Below are 20,299 nucleotides of genomic sequence, written 5' to 3'. Positions count from 1 at the left end.
TTACTTATTTGTAAGCAGGGAGAGGTAGGTAGAAGACAGACAGAATGGGCATGCCAGGGCTTCCAGACACTGCAAAGGAGCTCCAGATAGATGCATGCGTCTCTTTGAGCATTTGGCTTTACATGGACACTGGGAAATCAAACCCATGTCATTAGGCTTTGCAGGCAAGCACCTTAACCACTAAAGTATATCTCTCCAGCCCTCATGTGGCCTTTAAAAGAAAAGAAAATGGTTTGATTTCTCCCATAGTGCACAGTTCTCAGACAAGACCTACTTTTGGAAATCATATAATGCAGTGATGTTTTCCATAGCTACAAGTTCTTTAGTAGATGAAATCTCTCAATGCAACTGTAATAAATAAACACCTTGGGATATATTTTATAATCATGAAAAATGTTAATAAAAATTATAAATAAATAAATAAATAAACACCTACATCCTTAGTTATATTACCAGTTGTGGTGGTTTGATTCACGTGTACCCATAAAATTATGTGTTCTGAACCTAAGTTCCCAGCTGGTAGCAATGTGGGAATTGAAGCCTCCTGGAGACAGTGTACTATTGGGGGTGGGCTTATGAATGTTGCAGCCAGCTTCCCCTTGCCAGTGTTTGGCACATTCTCCTGGTGCTGTTGTCCACCTGATGTTGGTCAGGAGGTGATGTCCACCCTTTGCTCATGCCATGTTTCCCTGCCATCGTGGAGCTTCCCCTCTAGTCTGCCAGCCAAAATAAACACTGTCTTCTCACAAACTGCTCTTGGTCAGGTGTTTTCTGCCAGCAATGGGAAACTGACCATAACACCAGTCCATCATGGAACCGAGGTAAAATGGTTTTCCTGTTCCCATAGTCCATTCACTTACTGCTTCAAATTTTTAATATTTCCACCAGTTATGATTTGTTTTGGATGATAGTTGTGACCACCACCTTTTTATTACTGCTTGAAGCCAGTTTAAACCAACTATTGCACATCTGTTCATTCGAACAAGTAGTTGATCTACCACAACTCCCAGGTCTTCCGTCCTTACCACATAGGCTACAAGCTCACTTGCACTTCCCTTTCTCCAGAAAGTTAAAGCTACATTTAATCTCAAGTTCCTGCTGAATTAAACTTGGGCCATTGTTTTATGGTCCTGAAAAACCTCAGGGGCAAAAAAAGCCACTGTAGTTTGACGATGGGCTTTCTGTCTGTGAGGAACCAGAATCACTGAAGTTAACCAAAAATGTTCGCCTGTCATGGCGTAATTTTTCAAGGTTTGCTGCACAAGCCAGTTCACTTTCTTTATTTGCCATGCCATAGTCCCCACTTGCAGGGGACTGTTTATTTCTGTATCAGGGATTTAGAATGGGCTGATGAACTCTCTGTGAGAGACCATCTTGTGCCTTTTATCTGGGCTTTTCACAGCTTGTCCAACTGGTCAACTTATGTAAGCGGACAACTGTTTTGGAGATTTCTGAACCTCCTTCACATTCTTATTAGTGAAATTAGAAGTACTTTTTCTAGGAAGATCAGTGGAATGATCTTCAATATTATTACAGAAGTTCCATATTTAACATTGTTGATTTCAGATGCCATAATCTTTTTATTTTTTCCAGGTAGGGTCTCACTTTAGCCCAGGCTGATCTGGAATTCACTATGTAGTGTCAGGGTGGCCTCGAACTCATGGCAATCCTCCTACCTCTGCCACCTGAGTTCTGGGATTAAAAGCGTGTGCTACCACGCTCAGCTTTTAATTTTTAAATGTTTATTATTATTATTAACACCATATTTCATATGGATATATCATGTGTTGGTACCCTCTTTTCCTTCATCCCTGCCCCCATTCCACTGGGGACCCTCCTCAGTGGGATTGCAGATATTCCCGTTGGGGCTGTGGTTTATGCATTGTGGGAGCAGCAGTCAGTTATTTGGGGGGTAGGGAATGGCTCTGGGCATGGTGTCTCAATATATGGGTGGCTCTTACAATCTTTCCGCCTCCTCTTCCACAAAACTCCCTGAGCCGTGGTGGGTGAGATTTAAGCCTACTTCAGTGTTGAGCTCTTAGGAGTCTCTGGTTCACTGCTTTGGTATGTGTTGAGTATCCCTATGGTCTGTCTCTTATACCTTGGTGCTGATTATCAGGTTCAGCATGGAAGCAGCACTCTTGCTCATCTCCCCAACTCCTCTGGTTTCAGCAGTGGCTTGGTGAGGGGTAGTTTTTCTCCGCAGGTCTTTCTGCCTTTCTGCTCATGCACTGTCTGGAGCAGAGGATCCAGGAACTGGGAACACAGGGACCCTTCAATCAGGAAGGCAGAGCAAGGCGCCTGCTTCCACAGCAAGCTTGCAGTGTCCAGGCAGCACTGAGGACCGGGGAACTCCCACAATCTCTTAAATACCAGAACCTTGAGGTACCAGCACCTCAGCCCAGCCACAGCCCTGACCAAGAGCACTCCACAGCCTCAGGAATCATATTCTTTTCACATGCTTCATAAGATGGTCAGAGAAGTAAGTTAATAAAAGCACTTAGCTCATAGCCTGGGAGAGGCAAACTTGAAAGCCAGAGGATATCAACCTGCCTGCTAGTATGGTTAGTTTGAGGAAAGACAGACAGTACCAAGTACTGGGTAAGCGTGAGGAGCAGCTAGAACTCTTATATACTGTTGATGGCCGTGTAAATGTTTGCAAAACAAGGCGGCAGTTTATTCGAAAGTAAAATATACATCTAAAATGTATAAATTAAAAGGTAAGGTTGGAGAGATGGCTTAGTGGTTAAGGTGCTTGCCTGTGAAGCCTAAGGACCCAGGTTTGATTCCCCAGTAGCCACGTAAGCCAGATGTGCAAGGGGGCGCATGCGTCTGGAGTTCATTTGCAGTGGCTGGAGGTCCTCATATGCCCATTCTTTCCCTCTCTTTCTTTCTCTCTCTCTCTCTTTCACTCTCAAATAAATAATTTAAGCAATAAAATATTTTTTTAAAGATGTTCAAATCTTCACAAAAATGTGTACTCACCCTATGGTCCAGCAACACTAAAAAAAACTCAAAAACAGGTGCATGAGCCAGGTGTGGTGGCGCACACCTTTAATCATAGCACTTGGGAGGCAGAGGTACAAGGATCACCATGAGTTCAAGGCCACCCTGAGACTACATAGTGAGTTCCAGGTCATCCTGGGCCAGAGTGAGAACCTACCTCGAAAAACCAAAGGAAAAAAAAGAAAACATAGGTGGATGGTGTCCGAGAGAATCAATACCTGTGGTTGTCCTCATTTAATATTTGCAATAAATATATTGTTGATCCCCAGAGCTTTAGTCTAGAACAGATACCTTGAAAGGTCAGATTGGTTGATTTCACCCAGTATGAATTCCCAGCACCTCAGTTAGTATAGGGCATTTGACGGGAATCAATAATGCTGAGTGAATGATCTTTGGAGTCTTCTGTTTCATTAGCTTAAGTGAACAGAGGCTGTTAATATTTCCTAAACATGAAGGAAATGTTCCCACATTGGTCTTGGGGGAGATGTATGCACCCTTGTCATGAGCCCGACACTGAGCTCTCTGACTGGGAATGTAAGGATGCGGCTATGCCCTTGTACCCTTTACCTATGGGGAGTGCCCACCCTTCCCTGTCTCTCTGAATTACTTTTATTTTTATTATGAGTATGTGATTTTTTTTTTATAATTGAAAAGAAAACAGAGATTTTTTTTAAGTTATCCAACAAAGAATTTTTGTTTGTTTGTTTTTCAAGGTATGGTCTCACTCAAGCCTAGGCTGATCTGGAATTCACTCTGTATTCTCAGGGCAACTTCAAACTCATGGTAATCTTCCTACTTCTGCCTCCTGAGTGCTGGGATTAAAGGCGTGTGCCACCATGCCCAGCCAACAAAGAATTTTTGTTACTTGCATGAGTATGGATTTAGAATTGTTGCAGTCAGGCTCACATTGCTGACAGAAAACACCCAACCAAGAGCAGCTTGTGAGGGGAAAAAGTTTTTTTTTTTGGCTTGCAGACTCGAGGGGAAGCTCCATGATGGCAGGGGAAAATGATGACATGAGCAGAGCGTGGACATCACCTCCTAGCCAACATCAGATGGACAACAGCAACAGGAGAGTGTGCCAAACACTGGCAAGAGGAAGCTGGTTATAACACCCATAAGCCCACCCCCAACAGTACACTGTCTCTAGGAGGCATTAATTCCCAAATCTCCATCAGCTGGTGGTCTAGCATTCAGAACACCTAAGTCTATGGGGGACACCAGAATCAAACCCCACAGGGGTTATTTGCTAGTCATAGACAATTTGCCAATGGCGACACCACTGAAGAAAATGACACACTCTCCCTTCTCTATTTGGTTTTAAGGCGTGAGTGTGAGTAAAAGCATGTGCTTGTGGATGGATGGAGAATGCACACTCCCCAAGAAGGTCCTCTTCAGTGGTGATGCAGGTGAGGTTTTGGTTCCTTGGTTTGATTAGGTGGGAGAAGGTACTGCTTAAGGGGTCTGAAGGAAGGGCCTTGCTTTAATGAGAGTCTATGTGGGGACAATGGGCCCAAACTAGGCTGCTTTGGGACTGGGGGGAAGATATGTGGGATTGATGATGGGTAAAAGGGCATCCTTGACTGAGATGTGCTTTGGCATCCGTGTGAGTCTTTGGGGCACCCTAGCTATGGCCAGGGTCACAGTCTCTAGGGCTTAGAAACAAGAAAGGAGATGCAGAGCTTTATGGAACCTTTGTGGACAAAGAGGTTTGTGGGTTCGTGTGAGATGTTCCTTTGGTATCAAAGAGACAACTGCAGATGACATTTTGTGGGGCCAGAAGACCCAAGAATCCTTAACCAAGGCAGCAGAGCTCTTGCACTCCTGTGTAGTTAGTGTTACTATTAATGAAACTCCACTAGCTGAGTCGGTATATCACTTATAGACATTCACATATCGAGTAAAAATAAGACTGAGAAATAGTACATCCTTGATATGTGGCCAGGGGATGAAAGGGATGTAATCAGAAAGAAATACATAGGGTATATCAGCCAGAGGTACAAAAATATATTATCCATCTGCCTTTCACTTGCCTGTATAGTATCTGTCTCTCTATCATCTATCTATTTATCAACCTATACATATTTTCATCCATTTATGGCATCTGTATTTTTTTTGAGATGGGGGGTGGGGATGGGTTTCAATTTTTTGAGAAACCTCTATACTGATTTTGCTTTTTAAAATATCTTATTTTTATTTATTTGAGAAAGAGAGGGGTAGAGAGAGAGGCAGCCACTGCAAATGAACTCCAGACACATACACCACCTTGTGCATCTGGCTTACATGGGTCCTGGGGGTTGAACCTGGGTCTTTTGGCTTTGCAGGCAAGCACATTAACTGCTAAGCCATCTCTCCAGCCCTCTATACTGACTTCTATAGTGCCTTTGCTGACTTTCATTCCAGCAATGAGTGTGTGGGGGTTCATTTCCTCCACATCTGCATTCTTCTTTCTTCTTTTTCTTTTTTATATGGGAAGAGGAGAGAGAGAATTGGTGTGCCAGGGCCTCCAACAACTGCAATAGAACTCCACACATGTGTGCCACCTTGTGCACATGTGTGACCTTGCACCCTTAACATCACCTGTGCATCTGGCTTACATGAAACCTAGAGAGTAGAACATGGGTCCTTAGGCAAGTGCCTTAACTTCTAAGCCATCTCTCCAGACCCTTTTTCTCTGTTTTGAAACAGGGTCTTGCTAAGTAGCCCTGGCTGACCTGGCACTCTTGATATAGTCTAGACTAACCTTGAACTTGTAGCGATCCTCCTACCTCTGCCTCCCTGGGATTACAGGCAGCACCATCATGCCGGGCTCTCTGTTCTCATGTATTTTCTTTGTTAAAGATTTGACTTTATGCAATTATGGGAGCTGGTTAAATAGCATTTTGGAAAGCTGCTGTCTTCTCTGATGGTAGAACTGGAAGCCCACAAGGCAGTCTAGACTGGAGATCTATCTGTCGGGAAGAATGAAAGCAGCAGGAACCACAAGCATGATTTGAAACCCAGGGCGTGGATGGGAAGTTGAGTCAGTCAACTCTCCACTTCTTGCTTTCTGTCCCACAAGGGAGGCTGGCACCCTTTGCCATGGGGTGGATGCACACTGTCTCCTCAGTCGCAGCAACTGAAGGAATAAGCAGGGCAAGACCGAGCAGAGTAGCAGTTACCTTCTTGCTGCTGGGACACAACACCCACCCACAAACAGCCTATGGAGGGAGAAGGCTTCTCTTGGCTTACAGCTTTGAGGGGACGTTTCATCATGGTGGAGAAAGCATGGCAAGAACAGATAGCAGGACATCACATCTTGTCACATCAGCTTGGATGAAACAGCAAGAGTGTGCTCCCTAGGACTGGAAAGAGGACTGGATTATAAAATCTAAGGGCCTGCCCCAGTAACATACCTCCTCCAACAAGACTCCACCTTCTGGGATGGAGGGATGGCTTAGCAGTTAAGGTGTTTGCCTACAAAGCCAAAGGACCCAGGTTCGACTCCCCAGGACCCACGTAAGCCAGATGCACAAGGGGGCTCATGAGTCTGGAGTTTGTTTGTAACAGCTGGAGGCCCTGACGTACCCACTCTCTATGTGTCAATCTCTCTCTTTCTCTCTGTGCTCAAATAAATAAATACAAAAGACTCCACCTTCCAAAAGTTCCACCAACACAAACATATGAGACTATGGGGGACACTTTACACTCAAACCACCACAGGCAGCTATAGGCATGTATGGTGCCCCTGCCAAGAAGGTGCACAGAGAGGCCAGGGCGTACAATAAACACAACTGCCATGACCTTCCATGTATAAGTTATTAATGACTATTGCTTTAGCTCCGTGTACCAAATCTCAGAAAGCATTTCTTGTAACCTTCCAGAAGCAGGAATCTGCAGAGAGGGGAGATCTGGGGCATGTCATTCAGTTCAGCCAAGTTGAGGACATATTGCAAAGCCACTTTGAATTTGCAGTTTCATGTCTTACACCTGGTAGGTAGATGTGTAAGTACTGTGCGTGTGTGTGTGTGTGTTTAATTTTTTGCATTCCTGAAATATTGGACAGTAGTTTAAAATGAATTTTCCCATTTTCCATGATCTGTATACATTTAGGGTCATAGCTGTGACCAAGCAAACATGAGATGCACGTGCTCAAAGAGGCAGCTTCTGTAGTATGATGTGTGCTTTATTGATAGTCCTGTTAACTGTGTGTGTGTGTGTGTGGTCACAGCCAACAGTGGCTTAGCAAACCCTTAGTGTAGGTTCTCCATGAGGTTGGCACTGACACCCACAGCTCGGAACCCCCCACATCACAGAGCAGCTCCAAAATCCCCCTCAAGGAAGCTTTGCTTTCCTTCATAACTTGCCACATTTAACATGCTACAGACTATTGATCCTCATTCTTTGCAGATTCTGTATCTACAAATTTTTTTAAAGCCTTGTTTTTATTTATTTGAGAGAGAAAGAGAGAGAGAGAGAGAGAAAAAAACAGAGAGGAAAGATAATGGGTGCACCAGGGCCTCCAGCCACTGGTAAACAATCTCCAGACACATGTGCCATTTAGTGCATCTGGCTTACATGGGTTCTGGGGAATCTAACCGAGGTCCTTTGGCTTTGCAGACAAATGCCATAACTGCTAAGCCATCTCTCCAGCCCATGTACCTGCAAATTTGCCAACTTGTTAAGCTTTCTTTGTAACCCCCAAAGCCAGTATGCTCAGAACTTTTTCTATCATCTGTAAACTATAGTGTTCCCTGAGTCCCTCTGCTTTTCTTTTATCCTGACTGGGAAAACAGTATGTCCTGACTGCTCTGTGATATGCCAGCTGCATTTTCCCCAGCAGGCTTGAGCCCAAGCAGGGGCCTGACATATTCGTAGGCACTGATAAAGATGTCTAAGTTGCCCTAAACACTGTAAAAAACCATCCTTCTCTGAGCCAAATTCCTGCCCTGCATATATAGATGTCATGCCCTTGGCCCTTTCTACAAACACACATAAGCAGAACATTCCTTCTTTTCTGCAGCCAGCCCAGGACACATGAAAACATCTGTACCATGTCCCCTCTGGTGGTCTGTGTTGATGATTAACTTGACAGGACCCAGAATCACCTGTGAGCAATTATTTTCGTTAGGATAATTGAGGTGGGAAAATCCACCTTAACTGTGGGTGGCACTATTCCATAGGCTGAGATCCTGGACTGTATAAAAAGGACGGATCGGGCTGGGGAAATTGCTTAGTGGTTAGGGCATTTGCCTGAAAAGCCTAAGGACCCTGATTTGATTCCCTTGGACCCACGTAAGTGTCTGGAGTTCATTTGCAGAGGCTGGAGGCCCTGGAATACCCATTCTCTCTTTCTCTCTGCCTCTTCTTCTCTCTCTCTTTCTCAAATAAACAAAGAAATAAATTTTTAAAAGAGGATCGATCTGGCTGAGCCCAACGTTCATCACTCTGGGCTTCCTCACTATGGGCTGAATGCCACCAGCTCTGCTGCATGTCCCTGTCACCAGGCCTTCCTAGCCACGATGGGTTGTAAGGTGGAACTGTAAGCCGAAATAAACTTTGCTCCCTTAAACTGATTTTTGTCAGGTACTTTGTCCCAACAAATGAGAGAGTGACTAATACGCCCCCTCATCAGTGCTTTGAGCTGACCACCCTAGTAGCCAGTGCTTCTTTCTTTGGCATCTTAACTGGGCCCATCTCTAGATTTTTGGGCACACTCCCTTGTGGGAAACCTCTCCTGCCAATGCTTTTGGGGCAACTCCAGCCTTAGATTCAGCCTGACAAGGCACAGACATGTGCATGGAGGTGTCGATATTGAGTTGTTCAAAGTGCACGTTAGCAGCTGAGATGGAAAAAGTCATGCTCTGCCTTCGTGCTTCCGCTCCCATGCTGTAAGCAAGTGCCCTTTCTTTTCTTCTGTTGAGACCGAAGCTCATGTAGCTCAGGCTGGTGTAAAACTCTCTATGTAGCCAAGGAAGACCCTGGACTTCCTATCCTTCTGCCTCCACCTCCCAAATGCTGTGATTATAGGCATGTGCCACCATTGCCTGGCTTCATGTATTTTTAAAATATTTATTTTATTTATTTATTTATTTGAGAGAGAGAATGGGTGTGCCAGGGCCTCTAGCCACTGCAAACGAACTCCAGACACATATGCCATCTTGTGCATCTGGCTTACATGGGTCCTGTGGAGTCAAACCTGGGTCCTTTGGCTTTGCAGGCACGTGTCTTAACCACTGAACCATCTCTTCAGCCCTTCATGTATTCTTTCTGCAGCCTATCTATCTTCTATGCTCCTCACTGTCTTTTCTTCTCGTTTCCTCCCCTCCCCTCTTTTCTCTTCTCTCCTCCTCTTCCTTCCTCTCCCTTTTCTTTCTGACCCTTCCTTTCCTTCCTAGTTTTGTTCTTCATGTTTCTCTCTCCCTATTGAAAAGGCCCCTGAGCCTAGTACAGAAGTACTATTTTGTTTTTCTCAAGACAAGAAGATTGATGGGGCAGAGGACACAACTCAGTGGATAAAATGATCATTTTTCATGCATGAGGATCAGAGTTTGATCCCTAGAACACACTGTCAGGAGTGGAAGGCCCAGGAGAATTTGTGGAGTGGGGGAGCCCAATTGGAAGAAAGCACACGTAGCAGACACTCACAGATACCAGTGCAGGAGAGCAATGCAAAGTCCATTTATTCCCAGTCACAGGGTGCTTATATGGCCAGTTCACACACAGGCACACTCCAAGCTGTGCTGAATCATGGTTGTATATCAAAGTGGCCGTCTTCTATGCTCAGGTGCAAGTCAATCCTATTAGCTTCTTCGGTGTATGCCTCTACCTTCCACCCCCTAGGCTTGGGGGACAGTTGATCATAAGCTCGTTTTGCGCAGAGAGCAGAGCCTTGGGTCATAAACCCCAATGGCAATATAAAGCACAGCAAGCCACCACTAAGATACCTGTCACTAAAGCTAACTTACGAGGGCCCACCACCCTGTAGATCCTAAAGATGCCCACCAAGAGGTGAGGGCTCTTCAGGGAGTTTCTGAATTGAATCAATCTCCATTTCTTTTTTAAAATATTTTATTTATTTATTTGCAAGCAAAGCAATACAGAGAGAGAGAGAGAGAATATTGCATGCCAGGGCCTCCAGCCACTGTAAACAAACTCCAGACGCATGTGCCACTTTGTACATCTGGCTTTGCATGGGTACTGGGGAGTCGAACCCAGGTCATTAAGCTTTGTAGGCAAGCACTTTAACTGCTGAGCCATCTCTCCAGCCGACATCCATTTCTTGTACTGCCTGTGTAATATCCTGTGCGTGGTCTGGGCTGTATACACACAGCATTCTATATGTAAGAGGACATAGGTCCCCCCGCCCAGGCAGCGGTGAGAAAGTCTAAGGCCATCCTGTTCTGTAATACCTCCTTCCTCATCTGCGTAGTCTCATCTAACAGTGCATCAAGTATGTGCTGAATTATGTTCAAGGATTGTGCTGCATGTTGGGGAAGGGCTTTTGCTTGTTATTCTATGACTATGGCTCCTGCCCTGGGGACAAATATAGCCATCAGATAAAACCCACCAGTGGCATGAGCAACTCAGTGGTGGCTTTGATGCCAGTGATGTGTCATAACATCCTAATTATGTGGCCAAGATGAGAGAGTGGTAGGGATTCAGCCAGATATGTATGGACATCACCAAGTACATCGTCTTGTTCACTTAGTGGAGAGATAATGCCAACCAAATCTACCAAATATACCCTCCTGGGTTTATTACCTATAAGTGAGCAGCTATCCCACCATGCATTAGTTTTTCTTTTCCTTTCTTTTTATTTATTTATTTATTTTTAATTTTTTTATTTATCTATTTGAGAGAGACAAACACACACACACAGAGAGAGAGAGAGAGAGAGAGAGAGGGAGGGAGAGAGAATGGGCGCCAGGACCTCCAGCCACTGCAAACGAACTCCAGACGCGTGCACCCCCTTGTGCATCTGGCTAACATGGGTCCTGGGAAACCGAGCCTCGAACCGGGGTCCTTAGGCTTCACAGGCAAGCGCTTAACCGCTAAGCCATCTCTCCAGCCCTCTTTTTATTTATTTTATTATTGTTATTAATTGAATTTTATTTTTTAGTTTTTCAAGGTAGGGTCTCACTCTAGCCCAGGCTGACCTGTAGTAGAGGTTGACACCTCCATCTCTACTGGTCGGGTGGGTATTGGCTGAGACGAGCCACTATACTGTTTAGAACAGCAGAATTGGTCACTGGTAATTCTGCAACTACTATTGGTCATGTAGTAGTATTGGGGTGTAAGGATACATTATGGTCTGGTCCTGCCTCCCCATGGTCCTACTAAAACTGCCCATGACCCAGATGCTATGGCCTGAGCCCCTCAAGTTCATGTGAATGAACTTAACTTTAATCAGGACTCAGTGCTATGGGTGGTAGTAATATTAACTTGTAGCTTTCCCAGTTGTTTCCCCAAAACCCCTGAAAGATATTCCCCAATAATATCCTATCCATGGGACTTTTCCCATCTTTTCCAGGTTGTTCATTTAGTAGCTATATTGGTATGGGTAATATTTTCTGCCAGCCTTGCCCTGTGGGCACCAGAGTACATAGTTTCATTCTCAAGAGACCATTGAATCAATCATACTCACCGCCTGGAACCTGTAGGGCACACGCAACACTCATTGTGTGCCTTGTTGCTCGGCCCAAGATTGGATGTCCTGCCAACAAAGGCTGAGCCTTGGTCACTTGGGATCTCCACAGGCATCTCAAAATGGGATACCAGTTGCTATAAGGCCTGGATGGGTGAATGGGGCAGCAATGGGACAAGCAAATCCCAACCCAGTGGTTGCTTATCCACTGTTTTAAAGAGGTACTTCAGACCGGTAGTGGAGGGCAGGGGACTGACATGACCCACCTGCCAGGCAGAGAGGGATTCCCGAGCTCGTTTCACATGTCCAGGACCACTCTGGTAGGGCCGCCTGGGATCTGGACGTTGTTGCGCTGCTAACCCTGCATCCTCAGCAGTGAGCTGCAGTACCCGTCATGATGCACGATGATGGTCTTTACACCACCTGACAAAGAAGGGGGAAACTTGGAATTGGACCCAGGACATAGAGGCTGCATTCAAGGCGGCCAAATGCTTGGCAATCCAGGTACAAACTTTAATAGTAGTAGATCCACATGTCCCCTTTCAGCTGAGTGTTCATGTAACCATTCAGTCTGAGCTAAATAGGGCATGGAGGCATACCAGTCCCCCAGCAAACCCAAACAGCTTGCAACTGTATGCTTATGCTTTCTCTTGGGTTTTTTTTCAGTGTTCACTGCCACTCTCATTTCCTCATTTGGGGCTCCAGGGCCTCCAGCCATTGCAAAGGGCAAGTACTGGGGAGATGGCTCTGTTGGCAAAGCGCTTGCTATTCCATTATGAGAACATGGGTTTGGATCCTCAGCACATCAATGCTGGGTGTAGTGGAGCAAACCTGGAACCCTAGTGCTTGGGAGGTAGAGACAGGTGGACCCCTGGGGCAAGCTGGCTAGCCCAACCACTGGAAGACCAGTAAATAAGGTGGATGGGCTGGAGAAATGGCTTAGTGGCTAATGTGCTTGCCTGTGAAGCCTAAGAACTTATGTTCAACCTCCCAGATCCACATAGCCAGACACACAGCAATGCAAGCACATGAGGTCCCACATGCACACAAGGGGGCATACCTGTCTGCAGTTAGTTCGCAGTGGCTGAAAGCTCTGGCCCACCCATTCTCTCTCTCTCTCTCTCTCCCTCTCTCTCTCTCTCTTTCTCACACATACTTACACAAAATAATGTTTTTAAAACCCACATAAATAAATAAATATAGTAGAAAGCAATCAAGGAAAACACTGATGACCTCTGGCCACCACACACATATTTACACATGTATATGCACCCACCCACATACAAACACACACACAAAAGAGGGGGTTCTGCCTGGAGTGGTGGCACATGCTTTTAATCCCAGCACTTGGGAGGCAGAGGTAGGAGGATCACTGTGAGTTTAAGGTCAGCTTGAGACTATATAATGAATTCCAGGTCAGCCTGGGCTAGAGTGAAACCCTACCTCAAATAAACCAAAAACAGGGCTGGAGAGATGGGCGTAGCCATTAAGCACTTGCCTGTGAAGCCTAAGGACCCCAGTTCGAGGCTCAATTTCCCCAGTACCCATGTAAGCCAGATGCACAAGGTGGTGCATGCATCTGGAGTTCATTTGCAGTGGCTGGAGTACCTGATGAGCCCATTCTCTCTCTCTCTCTCTCTCTCTCTCTCTCCCTCTTTCTTTTTCTGTCTGTCACTCTCAAATAAAGAAATAAAAATAAACAAAAAAATTTTTGAAAACAACAAAAAAGGAAGAAAGACAAGAGTGGGTTCCAGTCCATAGCACACGCCTCCCAGTAGGCGAGTTGTATTATTTCTTCCCCTATGATGCAGCACAGCAGCGCGCACCCAGCACGTAACCTGGCTGTGTCCAGTGCCTGGAAGACCCTGCTCTCATCTCCCTGGAATTTTATACATCTTCCTCAGCCCTGTCTAGAGTCAACACCCTACTTGGCTTCTCGGGAGTCTTGTTCACATAACAGGTGGCATTGCAGTGCCTCGTATTTGGTTACACATCTCCCAGTCCCACTGGGCTAAAGAATTCCAGCCAGCCTGGGTCTGGTTATTCACCTCATGGCCTTATGTTAGGCGTATGGCAGGTGTTCCATGTAAGCTTGTGGGATGAATGAATAAAGTAATGGGTGGAAACCTGAGGTGGACCCCCAGATCACGCCCTCTTCACTAGCACTGGACTCCACCCAAACTAACCTCATGAGCTCCTTCTCTTAGATATCTACATCTGATGGAAGTGGTGGCTACGTAGACAGTCAGACACAAGAAGGCCCCTGCAATCCTAGACTTACATCCCCTCACACTGATAGTCCCCTCAGCTCCCCTAGGTAGATACATCAGACACAGAGAAGAGGTGAGTCTGCCTTCCCTTCCCAGCCCCTGCTTCTGCCCCAGTCTTGTCAGGTTCAGGTTAGAGAATAGAAAACTGGAGATAGACCAGTCTTGGACCCAAGCCTTTTATTTATTTACACACACACAGAGAGAGATAGAGAGAGAGAGGGAGAGAGAGAGAGAGAGAAATGGGCATGCCAGGACCTCTAGCTAATGCAAACGAACTCAAGATGCATGTGTCACTTTGTGCATCTAGCTTACATGGATACTGGGTAATTGAACCCGGGTCATTAGCCCCTTAGCCACTGAACCATCTCTCTAGCCCCCAGGCTTTTGATTTAATGCCAGGGGAGAATAACAGGATCCAAAGTGAAAGTGAAGAGGCTTTAGAATGCTGAATAAGATAAGGAGGTTTTGGGGGCATTGCACTGAGAGGGAGGGGATGAATGGCGTAGGCTAGGAGTTACCATTCCCCGCCCCTCAGCCCTGGTTCAGTAGGGCTTAGTCAATTACAATAACAGGTAAGGATTCCAAATCCTGCTTTGTGCCAGGGAAGGGAGGAGGGGGTGCTAGCCTCGCTTCAGTTTTCTGACAACCATAGAGTGTGTCTGTAGTCTTGCGGTGACCCTCTAACAAGTTCTCCTAAGCCAGGCTGGACAAATGGCAAGCAAATCTCCGAGTGAGCCTCCTTCCCCAAGGACCCAGTATCCTCTGGGCGAGGAGCTGAAGGGTTCCGATTAAGTTTTATGAGTAGCAGCTACTGAGAAGGGTGAGGGAAATGAATATTTCCCTGCAGCACCATTGTTCCCATAGGCCTGGCTGAGACGTCCGGAGAACAAGTCTTCCTCTCTCCAGATGTGAGAGCTGTTCCGGCTGTGCAGGCCAAGAATTCCAGGCCAGAGGAGACCTGGTCCATGCCCCTGCTGTCAGGAAACTTGATTTTTATTTTATTCCAAGAAAAAAAAAAGTCTCACAAGAATTTATAATAGGGATGGAGGAGATGGCTTAGTGATTAAGGCCCTTGCCTGTGAAGACTAAGGACCCAGGTTTGATTCCTCAGTACTCATGTAAAACCACGTGCACAAGGTGGTGCATGCGTATGGAATTCTTTGTAGTGGCTAGAGGCCCTGGATCACCCATTCTCTCTCTCTCTCTCTCAAATAAATAAATGAATAAATTTTTAAAAAGAATTTATAATAATAGTCACAGTAAACTTTCAGATTTTGGAACCTGAGTTTTTTCATCCACAAATAATGAACTCACCAGGTTGTGTATAAGACAAAATAAAATTAAGCAAAGTCATACCAAGTATACCAGGTATCCAGATATGAAGTAGGAAAGAAATACAGGAAACCTGCCCTATATTTTCCTACTACTGCCACAATTAAACAGAGCACTGCTTTGTGAAGACAATTTTGCTTTAGGGCTGGGGGTGCTGTTCATGGTAGAGCACTAGCCTAACATATGTGAAGTTCGATCACTAGTGAGGCAGGTCAGCAGGGCTGAAAATGAGGTCTGGATGGTCTCCAGCAAAGTCTTACAAAAGTAGCATATGGGGCTGGAGAGATGGCTTAGCGGTTAAGCGCTTGCCTGTGAAGCCTAAGGACCCCGGTTCGAGGCTCGGTTCCCCAGGTCCCACGTTAGCCAAATGCACAAGGGGGCGCACGCGTCTGGAGTTCGTTTGTAGAGGCTGGAAGCCCTGGTGCGCCCATTCTCTCTCTCTCTCCCTCTATCTGTCTTTCTCTCTGTGTCTGTCGCTTTCAAATAAATAAATAAATAAATTTTTTTAAAAAGTAGCATATGACAGGAGTAGATAGATGGCTCAATTGTTGCAGGAATGTGCTTGCAAAACCTATTGGCCTGGGTTTGATTCCCCAGCACCCATATAAAGCTAGATGCAAAAAAATAAAATAGTATATGTAGGCTGTAGAGATGGCTTAGCAGTTAAGGCATTTGCCTGTGAAGCCTAAGGACCCGTGTTTCACTCTCCAGATCCCACATAAGCCAGATGCACAAAGGTAAGGCAAGCACAAGGTCACATGTGCCCACTAGGTGGCACAAGCGTCTGGAGTTCAACTGCAGTGGCTGAGACCCTGGCACACCAATTCTCTCTCTCTCGCTCTTGCTTGCTCTCTCTGTAATTAAAAAAATAAGTAGTACATGTATCTGGAATGTGTTTGCAGCAGTAAGAGGCCCTGGCACACCCGTATACACACGCATGCACACATGCACACACGTGCAAATAAATAAATGAAAAATAAATAATAAATATTAGCATATGTAAAGAACCAAGTTGGCAAAGAGGAAGGCCAGCCTTACCCCTTACCATGCCCAGCCTCTGCACGGATGCAGTGTCATTCCAGAATGCCTGAAGGTGACTTTTGGCTCATTATAATTCTAAAGCTCACACCACTAGGTGGAGATTCAAGATGCTAATGAGACACGTGATGCATGAAGTTGTATGTAGAACCACATGTATCAGACAGAGCATGCCCAGAGAAGCCTGTACTGTGCAAATGAGACATAAAGCCTCCACTAAGGTAACATAAAATCCCCAGCTCTTTGTACAGCAAGTGGGATGGGTGAGCTGTTAAAACTTTCTCTTCAGGGCTGGAGAGATGGCTTAGTGGTTAAGACACTTGCCTGAGAAGCCTAAGGATGTAGGGTCAATTTTCCAGGTCCCACATAAGCCAGATGCATATAGTGACACATGCATCTGGAGTTTGTTTGCAGTGGCTAGAGGCCCTGACATGCCCATTCATTCTCTCTCTAACAAATAAATAAAAAATGTTTAAAAATATTTTTTTAAACTTTCTCTTTAAATTGCAGAAGACACTAGGAAGTGGAAAAACATCCCATGTTCCTGGATTGGAAGAACCAATATTGTGAAAATGGCAATCTTACCAAAAGCAATCTACACATTTAATGCAATCCCCATCAAAATTCCAAAGACATTCTTCATGGGAATAGAAAAAAAAAATCCAAAAATTCATTTGGAATCACAAAAAACCTCGAATATCTAAAATTATACTGAGCAACAAAAATAAGGCAGGAGGTATCACCATACCTGATTTTAACCTATACTACAGAACCATAGTAACAAAACCAGCATGGTACTGTCACAAAAGCAGACATGTAGATCAGTGGAACAGAATAGAGGACCCAGATGTAAGTCCAGGAAGCTATAGTCACCTGATATTTGATAAAAATGCCAAAATTACTCATTGGAGAAAAGACAGCCTCTTCAGCAAATGGTGTTGGGAAAACTGGGTATTTATCTGTTGAAGGATGAAAATAGATTCTTCTCTCTCTCCATGCACAAGAATTAAGTCCAAATGGATTAAAGACCTTAACATCAGACCGGAAACTCTAAACTGCTAGAGGAAAAAGTAGAGGAAACCCTTCAACATATTGGTCTTGGCAAAGATTTTCTGAATACAACCCCAATTGCTCAGGCAAGAAAACCACAGATTAATCACTGAGACCGCATGAAATTACAAGGATTTTGTACTGCAAAGGACACTGTGAATAAAGCAAAGTAGCAACCTACAGAATGGGAAAAAACCAAAAAACAAAACAAAACAAAACAAAAAAAAAACCTTTCTCTTTACCCCTTCCTCCCTTAGAAGTATAGCCTTCCTTAATAAATTCTCTCTCACTTCACTTACTACTATCAACGTGTCTTGGTCCAATTCTTTATTCCAGGACACAAGAGCCTGTAACCTTCTGAAACTTGATATTGACCTACACTATTATTAGAAACATAAAAATATATAAATATGCTATGTAACATAAGCATTGTGTAAACATCCAATGCATGTGAATATATTTCACAAATATATTACATGTATATTCATACTAGGTGTTTGTCTACTTTTCAATAACAAGGGCCTATTATTTCAACAAAACAAGGTTTACATATACATTTCTTTTTCTTTTCTTTTCTTTTCTTTTTTTTTTTTTTTTTTTTGGAGACAGACACACTGTAGCCCAGGTTGGCCTGGAACTTACTATGTAGCCCAATGTGGCCACAAACTCATAACAATTCTTCTGCCTCAGTCTTTGAAGTTTTGGGATTACAGGTATGCGACAGCACATTGGCTTAGTTTTTCTATTTTAATTCATTTAGTTAAAATGATTACTTCAGGGCTGGAGAGATGGCTTAGCAGTTAAGCGCTTGCCTGTGAAGCCTAAGGACCCCGGTTTGAGGCTTAGTTCCCCAGGTCCCACGTTAGCCAGATGCACAAGGGGGTGCACGCGTCTGGAGTTCGTTTGCAGAGGCTGGAAGCCCTGGCACGCCCATTCTCTCTCTCTTCCTCTATCTGTCTTTCTCTCTGTGTCTGTCGCTCTCAAATAAAAAAAAAAAATTAAAATGATTACTTCAGGGCTGGAGAGATGGCTTAGTGGTTAAGGCACTTGCCTGCAAAGTCAAAGGACCCATGTTCAGTTCCCCAGGACCCATGTAAACCCGATGCACAAAGGAGCACATGTACCTGGAGTTCATTTGCAGTGGCTGAAGGCCCTGGCATGCCTATTCTCTCTCCTCCCTCTTCCTCTTTCTCTCTCTCTCAAATAAATAAATAAAAATAGAAAAAAAAATTAAATGACTGCTTCAAAGACAAGACCACCATTGATACTTGTGAAACAGGATTGAAAAAGAGTAAAAACTAAAGAGATGTGGGAAGGGAAAAAAGTCCCTCACTCCAGATCTGGCTAGGAGGGAGAAACTTCAGCACAACCGATAAAATCAAATTTGCTGGACTGCAGAGGTAGCTTAGAGGTTAAGTTGCTTGCAGGCAAAGCTAAAAGACCTAGGCCCCAGTACCCACGTAAAGCCAGATGCACAAGGTGGCTCATGTGTCTGGAGTTCATTTGCAGTGGCAGGAGGCTCTAGCATGCTCATTTTCATTCTCTCTCTGTCTCTCTCTAATAAATATATTTTTTTTATTTTTCAGGTAGGGTCTTGCTTTAGCCCAGGCTAACATGGAATTTACTATGTAGTCTCAGGCTGGCCTCGACCTCACAGTGATCCTTCTACCTCTGCCTCCCAAGTGCTGGGGTTAAAGGTATGTGCTACCATGCCTGGCTTAATAAAAAAAAATTAGTTGGGCTGAAGAGATGGCTTAGCAGTTTAAGTGCTTGCCTGTGAAGCCTAAGGACCCATGTTCAACCATCCAGGTCCCGGACACAAGGTCACTTATGCACACAAGGTAGTGCATATGTCTGGAGTTTGATTGCAGTGGCTAGAGGCCCTGGCATGCCAATTCTCTCTCTCTCTCTCTCTCTCTCTCTCTCTCTCTCTCTCTCTCTCTCTCTCCTCATTAAAAAGTTACAAATAGCCAGGCGTGGTGGCACACGCCATTAATCCCAGCACTCGGGAGACAGAGTAGTAGGATTTCTGTGAGTTTGAGGCTACCCTGAGACTCCATAGTGAATTTCAGGTCAGCCTGGGCTACCTCAAAAAACCAAAACAAAAAAAAAAAAAAACAAGGTTACAAATAAATTAATTAATTAAAAAATCAATATTGCCTCCAGAGACAGTGCCCATTTTCCTAAAGATGTCTCAAACAAGGGTGTGAACAGCAACAAATTATGCTTATTTAGGGCTAGAATGTTTATGGCCTTGAATTTAACTATATTAGCACTTTTCTCTCATCCCTAAACCCAAACAATGCCCCTCATAAGACCATCTTACAGTTTCATTTACAGGAGAAAATTTTCTTTTATTTTTGCTAATAGAGCTTTTATTATTTCTGTGATGAAAAAAGTCATAATTGTTATGCAGTTCCTTTTCATTTATAATAATAGATGTTATACATAAATTATACAGGTCACAAAAGTTTCCATTTGATACTATTTGGAATCAAATTATGTTGATAAATGTGTCCAGAGGATGACTTAGGTTCTCAATGGATGGCAGAGCCCAAAAATGCAAAATACAGCTTCTGCTTTTGACTGTGGTATTTTAAAATTTTCAAACATGCATTAATATATTTTAGTCTTAAGGAAAATACCACACATAGGCTTAAGTTGCATTCAGGGAAAGGCCAAGCTGAATTTTACGTACAGTATTCTTTTCCTCTAAATGAACCTCAAGGGCTGGAGAGATGGCTTAGCAGTTAAGCACTTGCCTGTGAAGCCTAAGGACCCCGGTTCGAGGCTCGGTTCCCCAGGTCCCACGTTAGCCAGATGCACAAGGGGGCGCACGCGTCTGGAGTTCTTTTGCAGAGGCTAGAAGCCCTGGCGCGCCCATTCTCTCTCTCTCCCTCTATCTGTCTTTCTCTCTGTGTCTGTCGCTCTCAAAAAAAAAAAATAAATAAATTAAATGAACCTCAAGTGAGACTAT

The 20,299-nt window shown here is 44.5% G+C and overlaps 1 pseudogene; it reads right to left on the bottom strand.

Annotated features, from left to right (window-relative positions):
- Positions 1–808: 808 nt before the first annotated feature.
- LOC101609871 lies at positions 809–1,573 on the bottom strand (annotated as a pseudogene).
- Between the last annotated feature and the right edge of the window lie 18,726 nt (positions 1,574–20,299).

The sequence above is a fragment of the Jaculus jaculus genome, chromosome 6, assembly GCF_020740685.1.
Source record: "Jaculus jaculus isolate mJacJac1 chromosome 6, mJacJac1.mat.Y.cur, whole genome shotgun sequence".
Classification (NCBI taxonomy): domain Eukaryota; kingdom Metazoa; phylum Chordata; class Mammalia; order Rodentia; family Dipodidae; genus Jaculus; species Jaculus jaculus.
This window is presented reverse-complemented; position numbering and strand designations above follow the sequence as displayed.